Source organism: Kogia breviceps, chromosome 12 (genome assembly GCF_026419965.1).
Source record: "Kogia breviceps isolate mKogBre1 chromosome 12, mKogBre1 haplotype 1, whole genome shotgun sequence".
In the NCBI taxonomy this organism is placed as follows: domain Eukaryota; kingdom Metazoa; phylum Chordata; class Mammalia; order Artiodactyla; family Physeteridae; genus Kogia; species Kogia breviceps.
The window spans coordinates 11454249-11470963 of record NC_081321.1 but is presented as its reverse complement, the minus strand read 5'-3'; the positions used below and the strand labels follow the sequence as shown (position 1 = coordinate 11470963).

At 39.1% G+C, this 16715-nt stretch overlaps 1 protein-coding gene across 34 annotated transcripts in view; it reads left to right on the top strand.

The window, feature by feature from the left end:
- EPS8 (EGFR pathway substrate 8, signaling adaptor) overlaps window positions 1–16715 on the top strand; it is a 188131-nt gene that overhangs the window by 88181 nt on the left and 83235 nt on the right. For 2 of the 34 annotated variants that reach the window (XM_067008791.1, XM_067008769.1), the window contains exon 1: window positions 4402–4474. The exons of the other annotated variants lie outside the window; for them this stretch is intronic. The gene's annotated coding sequence lies outside the window, so the exon portion shown is untranslated. Of the gene's footprint in view, window positions 1–4401; window positions 4475–16715 lie in introns of those variants that run through there. 34 annotated transcript variants of the gene reach the window in all.

The window sequence follows — 16715 nt, the reverse complement described above, 5'->3', positions numbered from 1 at the left end:
CGCCAGCCCCTGGCAACCGCCATTCTCCTTTCTGTCTCCATGAATTTCACTACTCTAGATACATCATATAAGTAGAATCATACGGTATTTGACCTTTAGTGATGGGCTTATTTTACTTGGCTTAACGGCCTCAAGCTTCATCCGTTGTTGTAGCATGTATTAGAATTTCCTTCCTTTTAAAGGCTGAATAATATTCCACTGTATATGTAGACCACATTTTACTTATCCATTCATCCATCGATGTACACTTGGCTTGCTTCCACCCTTTGGCTGTTGTGAATAATGCCACTTTGACTGTGAGTGTACAAGTATCTGTTTGAGTTCCTGCTTTCAGTTCTGGGTCTACACCCAAAGGTGGAATTTCTGTAACATATGGTAATTCTGTGTTTAATTTATTGAGGAACTGCCATATCGTTTTCCACAATGGCCACACCATTAAAGGAATGTTTTAAATGAAAAGTAAAAACCAATCTTCAATTCTCTTAAGTCTCTGTTTTTTTGTTTTTTTGGTTTTTTTTGCCACGCTGCGTGGCTTGTGGGATGTCAGTCCCCCAACCAGGGATTGAACCTGGGCCCACAGCAGTGAAAGCCTGGAATCCTAACCACTAAGTCACCAGGGAATTCCCAGTCTCTGAATTTTTTATTTTTTATTTTTTTTATGGGATCTTCCCGGACCAGGGCACGAACCCGCGTCCCCTGCATCGGCAGGCGGACTCTCAACCACTGCGCCACCAGGGAAGACCCTCTCTGAATTTTTTAAATGAACTTTTCTAAAGTAGGATGAATATAGCTCCCTTGTGCTTCTTATGTAACTAGTAACTCTAGAAAATGTGACCTGTGTCCTTATAGGTTATTGATAGGCACATTTTAAATTGGTTAAACCGGGGTCCCCAACCCCCCTGTTAGGAATCGGGTCACACAGCAGGAGGTGAGCAGCGGGAGAGTTAGCGGAGCTTCATCTGTCGCTCCCCACCGCTCCCCATCGCTCCCGTTACTGCCTGACCATCCCTCCCCCACCCCCCATCCGTGGAAGAATTAATTGTCTTCCATGAAACCAGTCCCTGGTGCCAGAAAGGTTGGGGACCACTGAGTTACACTAACACTATCTTCCTGCTTCTCCTTGGGGAATTCAGAAGTCTGAAGACATTATGAGAATGACATAGGTGAGTCTTAATTTTTCAAAAAAAAAAAAAAAAAAAAAATATATATATATATATGTAGAGCAGAATACAGTTGGGGAGATTCCTATAGGAATGAAAGAAACAGATAAAATTATCTCAAAATTAGTTAACCTTGCTTCTTAATCTGGTCTACCCTCCAGAAGGCCCCCATAGTGATTTTATTAAAATTAGTAATAAGACTGTTACTGCCTCCACTGGTTTGCTGCTTCCATAAAGACTGAGTCTAAATTCCTTTACATGACCTACCAGGCCCCTCACAACCTCGTGTCAAGCTCTTCTCTGCCACATCCTCTTTCATATGCCCTGTATTGCATCCACACTGAATATCTCACTATTCCCGAAAAACCATGCCCTTCCACATACCATGCTTTGCACATGCCTGGAATGTCCTCTCCTACCCGTACAGGTGCTGATTGACACACTTCCTGTGTCTTTCAACACCTGGTTCTGCTGTCTCCTCCCAGACGAAACCTACTGACAGCTGCCTTAGGTTGATGGTTTCACAGTATTGTACATCGTTTATAACAGGACAGTAGCATTTACTAAGTTGCATTGTAATTATCCCTTTGCATATGTCTCGCTCAACTAAATGCTCCTGAAGGAGAGAAACCATGGTGTTTTTTATATGCCTTCATGTGAAGCACAACCCCTGGAAGGTGTAGACAGAAAATACTGAGTGAATTTCTTACGTGGTTTTGCTCACTGTATAGAATGTCTGCCTCTAATAAGTAATCATTCCATCTATAAGCTGGAATTCCTTTCATAATTTCATCAATTATTAATAACTGAATATATCTTTTCATGTAAAAATATCAAGCAGGCAAATTTTTTCTTCAGTAGTTTGCTACTGCTCCATTTCTGGGCAGATTTCTTACATTTCTGGGCATACTGACTTCATCGGTAATGGTCTCACATTACCCTAGATTTCCCCTGTCTTAGGAGAAAGTATCTGATAAGTTATACTTAAGTGTTAATGACATAATACATTATTACTCCCACAAGTGTTTGTAGTTTAAACGTGGTTCCTAGGGATGAAAATGCTTAATTCAAAAGAATAAATTTCCAGTGGTAGGAATTTCATTCACTGTATCCCTTGGGTAAATGGTATCATGTAAGGAAGCAGGAGAACTCTGTCTTGCCCCTCAAATCACACTAGGCATGCAGGCTTCCAAAAGCACCCCTGAATCTTCAGCACCTCCAGAGTGGTATTAACACTGGAAATATATGTCCTGAGGCTGCTGCTTTAAGGGCCTCACCCTTCTGGGATAAGTTTCCCCTTCTTACATTTCCCCTTTATAATCTGAAGGTCAGGGTGGTATGACTCTTTTCAAAGTGCTTATTCTGCCTCTTTAGCTAAGTAGGAATTTCTTTTTCAAATGTTTAGAACTAGAAATAGGCAGTCATTTAATATTTAAGCTAGTTTCTATGAGTCAGTTATAGATATGAGGAAACACTTATTAGCTGATGTGGCATATTAAAGGATGATCTTTCTACTGGAAGCAAAGTACTGCGAGAGTCAGATATTTGAACTCTTTCCAGTCTAGATTACTCAAAAGGAAGCAAACAGCAAGATTCAGTTTAATTGCTTGTTATTTTGAAGACGGAAATGTTATGTGTATTTTCCTCCCCCATGGACTGTGTCCAGGGCAGTATCATTTTGGTGTTTTTGCAGTTCTGTGAGATGTTTCCAATGCTTTAGAACTAAAAAACAAGTGAGACTGACATAAATGTATCTGGGCCAGTGGAATGTTTTAAAGCTTATCTAAGTAATTGTTCTTCTAGACTGAAGACTTGGTATTATTGGTACCCAAATCCTATTGATATAATGGTAACATAGAAGGGCATACATAGATTTCGGCGTGGATTGTGTAAATGTGAAATGTTTATACAGATGTATATGTGTGTAATTATATGTGTGTGTGTGTTGTGTGTGATTAAGTGTTTTTAAGTTTTGGCAAGCATTCTAATGGGCAGGGGTATCACACACACACACACACACACACACACACACACACAGAGCACAGAAACTGGGAGTTTGGGCTCTTACCTTGGTCTGCCTGGGTTTGGGGTTTTACCATGTACTCACTGTGTGATACTGGGCAAGGTGGTTTATTGCTCTGTGCCTCAGTTTCCTCATCTGTAGAATAGAGATAATAATAGTACCTACCTCTTAGAGGAGTTGTGGTTATCAAATAAATTAATGCATGCCAAGAATTTATAACAAGGTTTGGCCCATATAAGCACTTAATAAGCGTTCCTATTGTTTTTGTAAATTTTTATTAAATACTGGCCACACAGGTGATTCAGAGAAGAGAGAGTAATTACTTCGAAGAAAAATGATTGTTTTTAAGCCAAAGACATTAGTTAATTTTCTGAATTAAAATCATAATGTTTCTTCATCATTAAGAGATTATGGTATAGGGACTTCCCAAATGTTTCAGTGGTTAAGACTCCACACTTCCACTGCAAGGGATGTGGGTTTGATCCCTGGTCAGGGAACTAAGATCCCACATGCCGCACGGCGCGGCCAAAAAAAAAAAAAAGAGAGAGAGAGAGATTATGGTATAAAGAGGGATATGTGTACGTAGTTAGTGGTTTATTCATTATAATATACCTTGCTTATTCATTTCTGACTGTATTTAAAGTCTTCCCTTTCATGACAAGATAATATATGTTTATGGAATGGTCTCCACTTTGAAACCTGTTTGGCTTTGGAAAATATATGTCTTTTGTCCATTCTGTGTTAGACTTCAATTTTGTCTAATCAGTGTTTGAAAGAAATGGCACTTTATATCCTTCCTTCCAAGAAAAACATTGGGTGTTTCAGGAAGTGGTCTTGGTGAGTCAGAGGATAATATTTTTTCCTCGGAGTCAGTTCTGAACCTCCTTGATATAAACGGGTATACTTTTACCAAAACTTCTGCTTTTCAGATCAGATGTTAAAATCATCATTTATACATGCCCACACCAACAGCGGTACTTTCATTGGTATTTCCACTCAACATTGAGGGTCTTATCTAACTGTGATTGTAGAAATTCTGCTAACAAAATTTTAGCTCAATTCTGTACTTCTAAATTTGTTTCTATTTTGCATCAATTTTTCTTTAAACAGGAGTCATTTGTGTCAGGTGGTCATTTATGTCAATCATAGAGGAAATTTATGTTGGTAATAATATCCACTTGGGTCACTAAAATTCTATATGTTTTCTTTTAGTACACATCTCCGTAGCACATGTTTAGTACTGGAATCATTTGGCCAAAGACTGTACGAGTTTGCCGCACCCCAGAGCAAGGTCAGATTTACTAAGGAATAAATCACAGAGGTCCTTCCTAGCTACAATAAAAAATATTAAACATGATAAATAATTGCCAGATGACTAGCTGTTGCTATTGTTGAGTCAGTCAGGGAAACTTTAAGAAAGGAGTGGGGATTGAAGAATTGAGCAATTGCTGGATGGTTGATATAAAGTAGTGGGTGGGGTGTTTAGCTTAAGAGCAGAAGCCTGCAAGAAATGCTCAGAAGAGCGCACGGTGCTGGGGGGCGGTTTACAGGTGGGAAAGCCTGTGGGAATGTGGAAGCCCGGAGAGGTTGCCGCGGGCAAAACTCACGTGGGTCTTGAATGGTAAGCTCATGAATTATCTTTTTGCGCGTGTGCGAATGTAACTGGTAGCATTCTTTATGCTGATTCTCATGTATTTCTCTGGTGTCATATTTGATTGACTGCAACTGGATTTTACTTCAGTGGGTTTCATTTTTCAGAACCAGTATTTAAAGAAAAGATCTCCGTCTCTATTTTCTCCAGAATACAGTTCTTCAGGAAACTAAAGGAGCTGATAGATAGATGTAGATACAGATATAGATACAGATCTCAAGGGACCTGTTGCTTTTGTATGTCATCCTTATAACAATCTTATTCTCATTTTACAGATGAGTAAACAGAGGCTCAGAGAGGATAAGGACTTGTCCAAGGTCACAGAGAGATGGTTGAATGAGGATTTACACTCAGGGGTGCCTATCTTCATAGCATGTTCTTTTTACTATTCCACAATACCACAATGAAAGCATTAGAATACACTCAGTAAGTTTTTATTGTTTCCTGTGGCTCTGAAAAAAAGCACCCCCAAAGCATTTTCCTTCTTGGTAGAAGCCTTACTGTTATTTTTTTAGGAATAGGAAAGTGAGTCTTTGTTGGGTTTTTTTTTTTTTTTTTTTTTTTTTGCGGTACGCAGGCCTCTCACTGTTGTGGAGCACAGGCTCCGGACGCGCAAGCTCAGTGGCCATGGCTCACGGGCCCAGCCGATCCACGGCACGTGGGATCTTCCCAGACCGGGGCACGAACCCCTGCATCGGCAGGCGGACTCTCAACCTCTGCGCCACCAGGGAAGCCCAGGAAAGTGAGTCTTTGGATGCTAGGAAATTGCTCCTGGGCAAGCTTGCTCACCCGTCCTCGTGAGGAGCAGCATTGGACCATCTTTATTTTCTACAGTAGATTATTGTCGTTTGAGCCTCTATAAGGTTTTCAAGGGCCATCAAATATATTTAGGAATTATTTGGGGGTAGAGGTGATCCATGCTGTTGATCCTTCGTCCACTTATATTAGTAGATGTACAGTTGGTCATTTTTCTTTTTCTTTTTTTCAGTCTTAAGCATTTGAGCCTTGGTGAGTTGCAGTCTTTGATTTTCTGTCTTGGCACATACAGTTATTACAAGAGCATACCACTTAGCTTCATCCTATTTCCTTCATGGCAGGGGAGCAGCCCCGTGGCTCTTGGCAAAACTAGCCCTCCCTGAGGTGACAACAGCAGCAGTTGAGATTAAGCAACACTCTTGTAAACAATGAGTCTAATATCTCATAAAATGCAAAGACTTGTTTTTTTAAAAAAAAATTCCTTTTTAGCATCCCGGAATGAAATAGTTCAGTTCTTAGGAGAGCAGGGAAATTCTTCTTATTCTTCCTGGCTAACTAGTTCGTATGCTACTGTGTGCTGCTATGTGCTATTTCCAGGGCTTCTTCGCAGCTAAATTGTAAAAAAAGGACAACATTCCTCATGTCACATGCTTTCTTCTTAGGCGGGCTTGGAGTTTATGAAGGTAGAGTTCAGCCAGTCCTCAAAGTTACTTATGTAAGGACCACCCCCATCAATGAGAAAACGGGATACTTTTCGGCTCTGCTGTGTTCTGTCAAATAGTCTGTGTGGGTAAATTTGTATGACAGGAAGCAGGTCACTGAGTTGATGTGCTAGCTTTGTCACTGATGTCATGGAGCTAATGACATGGGAGCTGCAAAGAGCTCTTGGAGATACCCTAGTTTTCAGCTTAATCAGTACTAATTAGGAACTGATGAGTTTAAGTGACATGTCCAAGGGCACAGAGTTAGAAATAGTATTAGCAAAGCAAGGAATAGCATGGACTTTGGTGTTCAGTGTTCTTTCTAATCTCAGGACAAATCTAAATCAAGTGGAAACCTAGGATGTTCCAGTTGGAAGTCCAGGAGTAGTATCTCCTCACACTCACAGGAAGAATGGTTGGGCTTTGGTAGGACTGACGTCCACCGTTGGAGAGGGGATGGAATTGGAGAGGCAAGAGGATATAGTTAGATGAGGATTTATTTTCGACTCCATTTGGGGATGATAAGGAAGGTGGCTGGTATTAGTAGAGGGCAGGATGGAGAGGCGAGAGGATGGATGCGGGTGGCCTAGAGGGATTTGGGAGAGTCCACACTGCCTGCCCTTTTCCTTGAGTAGCTCTTGTTAGAAGCTAGTGATGCTAAATGTTTTCTGTTTTTAACTCTTCAACTAGTTAAAATATTTCCTACTAAGTTTTTCTTGCTTTTAGAGCATTGCTTCATTCTTCTTAGTAAGAAGGTTTGAAATAAACATCTTAGTTTGATCGAGTAAAAAAATAATAACGAGCCTAATTTTTTCATTCATTGAATACGCATTTAGTGAGAACTTACTGCATATTATGAGCTATGCTTAGCACTTGGTATTCAAGAAAATTATTTAGCCCCTGCCCTCAAGGGGTCTACAATATTATGTACAAACAAGAAAATAGGAAGTTGCAATGCAAGGCGATAAGTATATCTCAGTGTTGGACTCAAGCCTTATGGGAACACATGAGAGAGGCATGTAGCTTACTGTAGGGGACTCACGGAGAGCCTCCCAAGACTAAACTTTGAGTCGGAGCTGGCCAGGTAAAGGTGGCAGGGAGGTTTTGCGAGTGAAAGTTCATTCCAGATAGAGGATGTAACTTGAAGGCAAGAGTCTGTGAAATAGTTCAGTATAGCTGGTGCATAGCTGCCAGTGTAAGCCTGTGGAGGGATGTGGGTGCTGGGAGGGAGCAGGGGAGGGGCAGGAAGGCAGAGCTTGTGAGAAAGGAAGCCTTACAGTATAAAGGGTCAAATCCTGGGCTTCCCTGGTGGCGCAGTGGTTGAGAGTCCGCCTGCCGATGCAGGGGAGACGGGTTCGTGCCCCGGTCGAGGAAGATCCCACGTGCCGCGGAGCGGCTGGGCCCGTGAGCCGTGGCCGCTGCGCCTGCGCGTCCGGAGCCTGTGCTCCGCAACGGGAGAGGCCACAACAGTGAGAGGCCCGCGTACCACAAAAACCGAAAAAAAAAGGGGGGGGACAGTGATTACGTTAGCTAAATGATACCTAGTTTATTTACTAAAGAGCTGGAATTAATTTGGGGGCTATTTAGAAACACTAAACTTGTTCTTGTAATGAGCAATACATTCTAATTAAATCCAATCATGCTCCACCTTGTCTATTCGGCCTACCTCTGCCTATAGGCCATTTTCCTAGTTGCTTAGAGTTGGAAACTATGGGAATGGAAAGAAAGAAATGCAAATGTGGCATTACCAGCCCTTGTGATAATTCCCACTTCCTTCAGACCTCAAATAGCCTGCTTACCCAAACAGATCTATCTTAACTTCCCAAACAAAAATCCATACAGTATGATCCAGGAACATGACGGTTTGGAGTGATTCTCCCTTCCCTGGCTGACCCAAACACTTTTTTCACTTAATAATTCACTAGAGTGAGTTGTGTTTGCTCTGTTTTAATTGCAGGTGCTCAAATCCAGGAAAGTAATACCTGGAAAATAATTTTTTGGTGGGGTTTATAAATTGACACTGGCCCAAAAGTAGACATGTTGCTATAAACAAATCCCATTTCTGCCCAAGTGGGAATAGTAATTCACTTGTTTCTCTCTCATTTCCCAGCCTCTTAAACTTGAAGTACCTTCAGTTAGCATTTTAGAGATTTTACTGCTTTAGTTTTGGTGACTCTTCTTCCCTATTCTCTTTTATTTTATTTCGTTTAAATTCAGATCGTTATCTGGAATAGGATTAAAAACAACATTCTTGGGCTTCCCTGGTGGCGCAGCGGTTGATAATCCGCCTGCCGATGCAGGAGACACGGGTTCGTGCCCTGGTCCGGGAGGATCCCACGTGCCGCGGAGCGACTGAGCCCGTGAGCCATGGCCGCTGAGCCTGCGCGTCCGGAGCCTGTGCTCCGCAACGGGAGAGGCCACAACAGTGAGAGGCCCGCGTACCGCAAAAAAAAAAAAAAAAAAAAAAACCAACATTCTTGTTCAGGATTATTTTTGCATAGATTTGCCAACAGGGCACTGTTTCTGTGCATCAGTCTTGAAACATTGAAAGCACTTTCAAAAAACTACATAAATTCTTTGTTTCAAAGTTTCACTAGTTATCCCAGGTTTTAAGTGAGGAAATCCTGAAGTAACATTGCAGAATGAATCTCTCAGTGCCATACTTTTCAGAAATTCATAGATAGGTTTGACTCAGTCTGACTTTCTATCCTCATAAATACTATCTTACTATCTTTTTTTTTTTTCCGGTACGCGGGCCTCTCACTGTTGTGGCCTCTCCCGTTGCGGAGCACAGGCTCAGCGGCCATGGCTCACGGGCCCAGCCGCTCCGCGCGGCATGTGGGATCTTCCCGGACCGGGGCACGAACCCGCGTCCCCTGCATCGGCAGGCGGACTCTCAACCACTGCGCGCCACCAGGGAAGCCCTGGCAGACATTTTTCAAAGATAGTACTATCCACAATCAAAGCTTATACCTACTATCTTTTAAATGTGAAATTTCATAACCTTGATTTAAAAAATTTTCCCATCGGACTTAAATTTTTTCTTCCTCTAATTTTTATGACTATGTAAATATCTAACCTCTCAAGAAAAGAAAGCTTCACACTACTTTTATAGGCAACTTGAATTTTAAAACTAATGCACAGATATCCCTGACTTTTATTTTGGGGTAGCTCACAAAGGATTTGTTTCCCAGATATATTTATTTAAAAGGGCTTCTCTTTGGAAAAATAATATTTAAAAATCCATTTAATTAAAATGAATAAATTTGTGGTTGTTTACCTAAGGATGAATTTCAGGTTTCATTTAGGTACCTAACTCTGTTGTGCATTTAAAGCTATGATACAATTTCTGGGAAAACAGTTTAAGCTGTTTTCATTATAATGCCCGAGTTAGCTAGAGATATTGCCCACTTTTACATATTATAATGTTGTTCCTTTCCTGGAATTTGAAAGTAGCATTTGTTGTTTTAAAAATAGCAGGCGGTCACTACCAAAATATCAGCTGACGTTATGTAAAGTAAATCTCCTTCATTTTTTGTGCTTTCACTCTGGCTGTTCTGGTACTTTTATTTTTAGTATAAACTTGTACTCATATTTCTCAGCCACCTTAACCTCTCAAGTTCAAATTACAGGTGACTTGAATTTTTCTCCTGAGTTTTTCATTAACAGATATTTGTCAGTGTTTAGACAATGAAAATACGTTAGAGAAAGAAGCAGATTAAGCACATACGTATATTCCACTCTCTCCAAAAAAATAAAATAACTAAATAAATGACAATGAAGGGATTTTAAAATGCAGAAAGTCAGTGAGACCAAGGGACTCTGGAAAGTCCAGGGATGATTGTAACTAACCTACACATCCTGAGAAGCTGAAACCCAAGCTACTAGGGAGAGACACTGAGGTCCACTCCAGAGCCTCAGCAAGGCTCAACAATGAGGGTGAGGCTGAAACAGGAGGATGAGTGTGTTTAAATAGAGCTCAGATCCCAGATGCCTCCCCACTCTCCAGCAGGATGAAGTTTATTCCGTGGAGAATGTGAAATAGAGAGCTCTCAAGTGGGAGATAGCAAGGCACATACAGAGGTGGGAGGACTAAGGGAGAAACTTACTAAGCAGTGAGACACTTCTACTCCTTCCCCGATTTTGGCAGTCAGATATGTATTCTCCAGGGATGAAATTGGAAGATGCTTCTTTGAAGAATCTGATCTATCTGTGCAGAAGACCTGTAGGTACTGATGGCTGGGGAGGTCTCCCAATGGAACGGCCAGCCAGATTGCTCTGTCGTGAAGCTCACCTGTTGAGAAGACCCACCCATTGACACAGACTTTCCAGTCAGCTATTTAGTGCTCTATCTTCAAGGTGAGGAGCGACCAATGATCACCAGACATTTGAAGAAATCCAGAGGCCAGAACAAACCTGGAGAGAACAAGGAAATTGCCAAAAAGAGAGATGACGACGGGAGAAAAAGTTTTTAAAATACTATCATTATTCTCAGAAATATCCAAGAATACATCGCAGTTAGGAAATAAGAACAGGAGCTTTGAGAAAAGAAACAGGACATAAAAATGTACTTCTGGAAATTGAAAATTGATAGAGGACATGGAAAAATTTTAAAGTATTTTGAAGATACAGTTGAGGAAGCCACTCAAAAAGTAGAACGAAAATAACAGGAAATGGAAAACAAAAGAGAAGAGACAAGAAAATTAGACACTCAGTCCAAGAGGTCCTATTCTGAATAACAGACTTTTTTAGAAAAAAGAAAATTAAAAAAAAAAAATGTTGTGAATAAACTATCAAAGAAATAAGTCAAGAAAATTTCCTAGAATTTAAGGACAATAATTTTCAAATTTGAAAAGGCCTATTGAGTTTCTAAAAAATTGAATTAAAAAAAAAACTCCTACACTGATGTAGTCATGAAATATCAAAACATCAGGGGAGAAAATTGATGATCCCTAAACTCCAGAATTGCAGAAAGAAAATAAAACAGTCCCTTACAAGATACTGAGAAACAGAATGACACCTGACATCTCCGGGGGAAAAACACTGAAGACAAGAATAATGCCTTCAAGATTACGGGGCAAAAATAATTTCCATTATGAAATTTGAAACCAAGACAAACTATTGATCATCTGTGAAAGTACTATAAACATGTCTTCAGTTATATAAAGCTTCAGAAATTATTTTTCTCATCATACTGTTTGTCAGGAAGGTCCAGAAGTATGTGCTTTTCCAAGATAAGAAAGTAAAAATAGGAAAGGGAGAGACTCGGAATCCAGGAAACAAGGATCTAAGCTAGGAGAAAGATGAGGGTAATGAACAAGAAGATGCTGAATTTGGGTACCACGACAAAAGCTGTGCAAGAGGCTTAGAGAGTCGTCGATTCTGACTGTGACAGGAATATATAGAGATCAGAGAGAGCTGCCCGCAGAAAGCTAAAAATGATGGAATAGATGGTGTTTAAATGTACTCAAAGGGGACACTTCTGGTGGAGAGTAAAGGGATGAAATTAATAAAAGTACATAGGAGAACTAAGGGTCGAAGGTAAAATAATTATTAACTCTAATAAAGAGAAAAGGTTGTACAAAAAGAAATTTAACCCTAGCCTACTGTGAACGGCAATTGCACGGACACAATGCACTAAACTTTGGTCTAACCAAATTTGATATAAACGTAACGTTGCCTTCTGTGATGTGCATTCTCACTCTGTCTCCAGCTTCATCCCTCATTACTTCCTACTTCTTAAGTTATTCTAAGTAACTCTGAACTGCTGGTGGTTTCCTAACTGTATGAAGCTGTTTCTTGTCTTGGCTCTTCCCTTTTCTCTTCTGGCTTACCTGACTCATGCATCAGAACCTGAAGGAAGGCTTTTAGGAACTGAATGCCCTCCCCTTCCCAGCAGGAGGTGCCCACCTTGCCCTCTGCCTGTCTACTTGCCACGTTGTACTATAAACATACATTTCCAAAGGTCTTTATCTTGCCTTCTTTGATTCAGTCCTTCTTTGAGGGAGATTTTGTTCTGGAGACCCACCCCTACTCTAGCTTCTCCTGAACTTTATACAATGCTGTCGTTACATTGTCTGTAATAGGCTCATTTCCTAAATACAGCTTTTCTTTCTTTCTTTTCCCTAAAATTTCCTTGTAAGATGGGCAAGTTTTCAAGGAAATCTTTGTTAGTCTTAGGTCTTCTGTGAGTTGGATGGGGTGCCAGGGATTTGTTTTCTTAGTAAAAGTATCTACTGACAATCAGTTATTTTTATATTCAGCCAGATGTGGATGATTATTGGAATTGGCTTTGTTTTTGGACTATTCTTGGTTGCATCACTTCCTAACAGCGTATTAGGACTGCCTCTATTTCTGAAGATAAATGAAAAACAGTATTTTGAAAAGAGTGCATTTTTATATTTGTCAACAAAATATTGAGCTGTATTGAATAATAGGAATAAGAAGTAGTTAAGAATGATCTGAGAATTTTACCTTATCTGCCTAGTCATGAACTTTGCATGGGCTTATAAAGTTATGTATAATGAACTTGGTACACTCTGATACCTAAAGCGGTACACAAGGTATTCTATTAGAGCAAAATACCTGTCCCTGTGTAACCATTATGCTGGTATTTGGATCTGTGAAACCATATCCTGCTAAAACCGATCAAACAAATTGAAATAATGAATAGTCTTTGATGAGATATGGGACCTCTATGACTTCTTATCAAAATAATGTTTGAGTGGTATGGCAGGCAGGGAGAGATGAAGTTGAGATGAGAAGTAGCATCTTTTTATAAAATATCTGAGAAGCAGTTTGGGAGTGGTGTAAGCATGTACATTATAATGCATCAGAAAGCTTGATTTAACCTTCATTTGTACAGAATTGCATTTCTTAAAAAAAAAAGTCCTGTATCGTTTAACAATTAAGCATTTTTATTTCTAATAACCTTAGGGAGATGTATTTATGTTTTGGGAAAGTGGGATGCATTCAGCATAACAGTTGCTTAAAGGTGACATTTTGCACTTTGTGACCATTTCTAAAATTATGTTGTACAGTTTGTAAACCATTGGTCCTCTTGAGGAGCTGTACTGAAAATTCAGAGTGAATCACCTGCCGCGTTTAGTTTATTGTTTAACATCCGTTGCTCTAGGTAATACCGAGCAAGGTAATCATGTGGCAACAGGGTAGTTAAATATTAAACTGTTGTTATCTCATCCGTGGGTTAGAACTCTGCTCACTGTACCTGTAGGGTTTTTGATTTACTATTTTTAGGGGCCATTTAATACATCATAATGAAATTTGAATTCAAGGGTTTCGATTTCATTAAAGATAATTTTAGAACATATTTTTCTATCCCTCCACCCAGCTGGGTTACGTCAGGCCCAGATAACGCTTTGTTTGCCTTTGTAAGATATATTGACCCATACTAATTTAGCATATGGCACTACTATGGAAAAAGGACGTTTAGCAATAAAAATATGTCATATGAGATCCTAATTCCTCAGTGGCTTTTGTTTTGCATTAGTCAAGGGTACAAAGTTTAATTTTGGAAACCTTCCACCAAGGTTCATAGAATATCAGTGAATACTAACCCTCAAGGTTGATTTACAAAAAGTAGAGATTTGAAAAAAAATTACTGGGGGTGGGGTAAAAATTACTGAGATGGTCTTCTCAACTTATTTTTCCAAAATGTTCTTCTCTGAATTCTGCTGAATTGAGGAATGAATTGACAGAAGAAGTTATACTTTTATTTTTACCCTGAGAGAAAATGTCCACAGTGAATATTCTCCTACCTTTTCTTGAGAATCTGTGTCCAACAACTTTTTGCTTCTGGGAAGATTTGAACTTCTTAGATAGTGTTTACTTTTTAAAGTTCTGATCATCTTTTGGTGGTGGGTGGTAGCTAGGGTTTTTGTTAAGGGCTGGGATCTCTCTCATGCCCTGATTTCACTTGCTTTCTTTCTCCCTTTCTTTCTTCCTTCCTTCCTTCCTTCCTTTCTTTCTTTCTTCCTTCCTTTCTTCCTTTCTTTTCTTCCCTTTCTTTCCCCCCTTCCTTCCTTCCTTCTTTTCTTTCTTCCTTCCTTCCTCCTTCTTTCTTTCTTTCTTTCTTTCTTTCTTTCTTTCTTTCTTTCTTTCTTTCTTTCTTTCTTTCTTTCTTTTCTTTCTTTCTTTCTTTCTTTCTTTCCTTCCTTCCTTCCTTCCTTCCTTCCTTCCTTCCTTCCTTCCTTCGTTCTTTCTTTTCTTTCTTTTCTTTCTTTTCTTTCTTTCTTTTCTTTCCTTTTTCTTTTTTAGCGGTATTGTATGCCCAGCACAGAACTAAAGCTAACTCAGGTCTTGTCTGAACCAACTGAAACAAGAGTTTTACAGGCAATGAATCATCAAGAGTTTTTATTTGGTGAATCTGAACCCTTCTTTTTTGTTACTCCATCTTTTCAGTTCAATATAAAAAAACAGAATAAATAAATAAATGGTGGTGAATATACAAATCTCCTTTGTAGAAGAATTGCAAATAATTTGTGCAGATACTCCTTCCTCAAGGAGGTGGAGCAGAACTCTCCACCCCTTAAGTGTGGGGTGCATATAATGACCTCCTTCCCAAGAGGCCTGTAGAGTGGTGGTGAGGAAAGTCACTTTATAGTGGGGAAACCTGACAAATGCTGCTTCAGTCAAGGACCAAGGTCAGCATAAACGATGCAGAGTCATGCTAACAGTATGTAGTCTTGGTGTAATGTGATGAGAATGGCATATATCTCTGTGGTCTTCCTTTCCAGAACCTGTAACACCATTCTAATCATGAGAAAAACATCAGGTAAACCCCAATGGAGAGACATCCTGCAGAATATCAAAATTCAGCACTCCTCAGAAAACTGACAGGGTCATTATTGCAGATTGAATTGTGTCCCTCCAAAAGATATGTTTCCATGAAATTTCATGGAAACCTTGCTAAGAAACAGGTCAAGATCTGATCCAACCACCATCTTTTCCCTACACTCAACTCCAGGGTACGGTTCCATGGGATAGGGGCCCTGGTAATAGATAGAAGTTGAGAAAATTTTTTTCTTTCTGAATTTCTTTCCCTTTTCTACCATAGTTTTATTTTTTGTTGGAAAATTCCAGTTAAATTAGAGGCTTACTCTCTCCCCCCCCTTTAATATATATTTAATCATAATGGAAGAAATACAGATGATTCAGATAAATTTATAGGTATCACATGGGGATGAAACACTCAAAAGACCTTTTATATTTAGAAACTGTCTCAACTATGATAAAAAAAATTAACCCAAGAAAGTAAGACAAGTAAATACTTATATATTTAACCAGTGAAAAATTATGACTCAAAGCTAGATTCAGCTTAACTAATCATTTTCAATATTATATTAATAGTTTTTAATATGTGGGGTTTTTAGATCTGATGACATTTTTTCACATTTTTCAGTGAACAGTATGTTTATGAAGCAATAAAGCCATTCCATAAAAGTGGCACTATTGCCATTGTAATATCCCTTTCCGTAAAGTAAATCTTCCCTTTCAAAATTAACATTTTTTATTCTAAGAAAAATTGTTGACTAAGATAATATCATTGAAACACTCAGAGTGAAAAGAACTGAAAACTTTTGGAGAGTGTACAATGGTCAAACTAGCAGTGTAACTTACTGCAAAGAAAATTGGATATGTCAGCCAGATCAGAATTGGAATCCTGGTTCTGATTCTAGCTGCTTGTGTTACCCCTTGGGCAAATGACAACTTATTTGAGGCTGTCATTTCACTTACAAAATAACTACCTCAAAAGGTTATTCTAAGAATGGAATGAGGTGAAGTTTGTAAAATGCCATGTGAAGTGGGGGTTCATTGAATGTTGTTTTCTTTTCTCTTTTTTGTTCTCTGCCTCTGATTATATTGAAGAAACAGGACATCACTCTTCAGTCATTCATGATACTAGACTTTTCTTTTTTTTTTTTTTGGAGGTGATGGATATGTTTATTACCTAGATGGTAATGATGATATAACAAGTGTATGCATATGTCCAAATTCATCAAAATGTATACATTAAAGATGTGCAATGTTTGGTGTATAAAAGTATACCTCAATAAAGCTGGGGAAGATTTTTAAATAGAAGTTCTAAAAAACAAAAAACATCCAAACTAGATGATTTTTTAAAATTTCAGAGTAACACACACATGGCACCTAGTCTCTTTAGCTCAATTTCTTCATCTATAAAATGGAAAATAGTACTTCCTTCAAAAATGAATGTGAAGATTAAATAAGATAACGGATAGAAAACATTTAGCACAATACTTGGTACAGGGTAAACAGTCGATGAATAGCACTTGTGCTTTTAAAAATTAGCACAGTTTTCCTAATCAGTACAGTATTAACAATGTTTTGAACTGAGATATTAGTCATTTCCTGTGTTTAACATCAAAGCAGTGTATATGCAC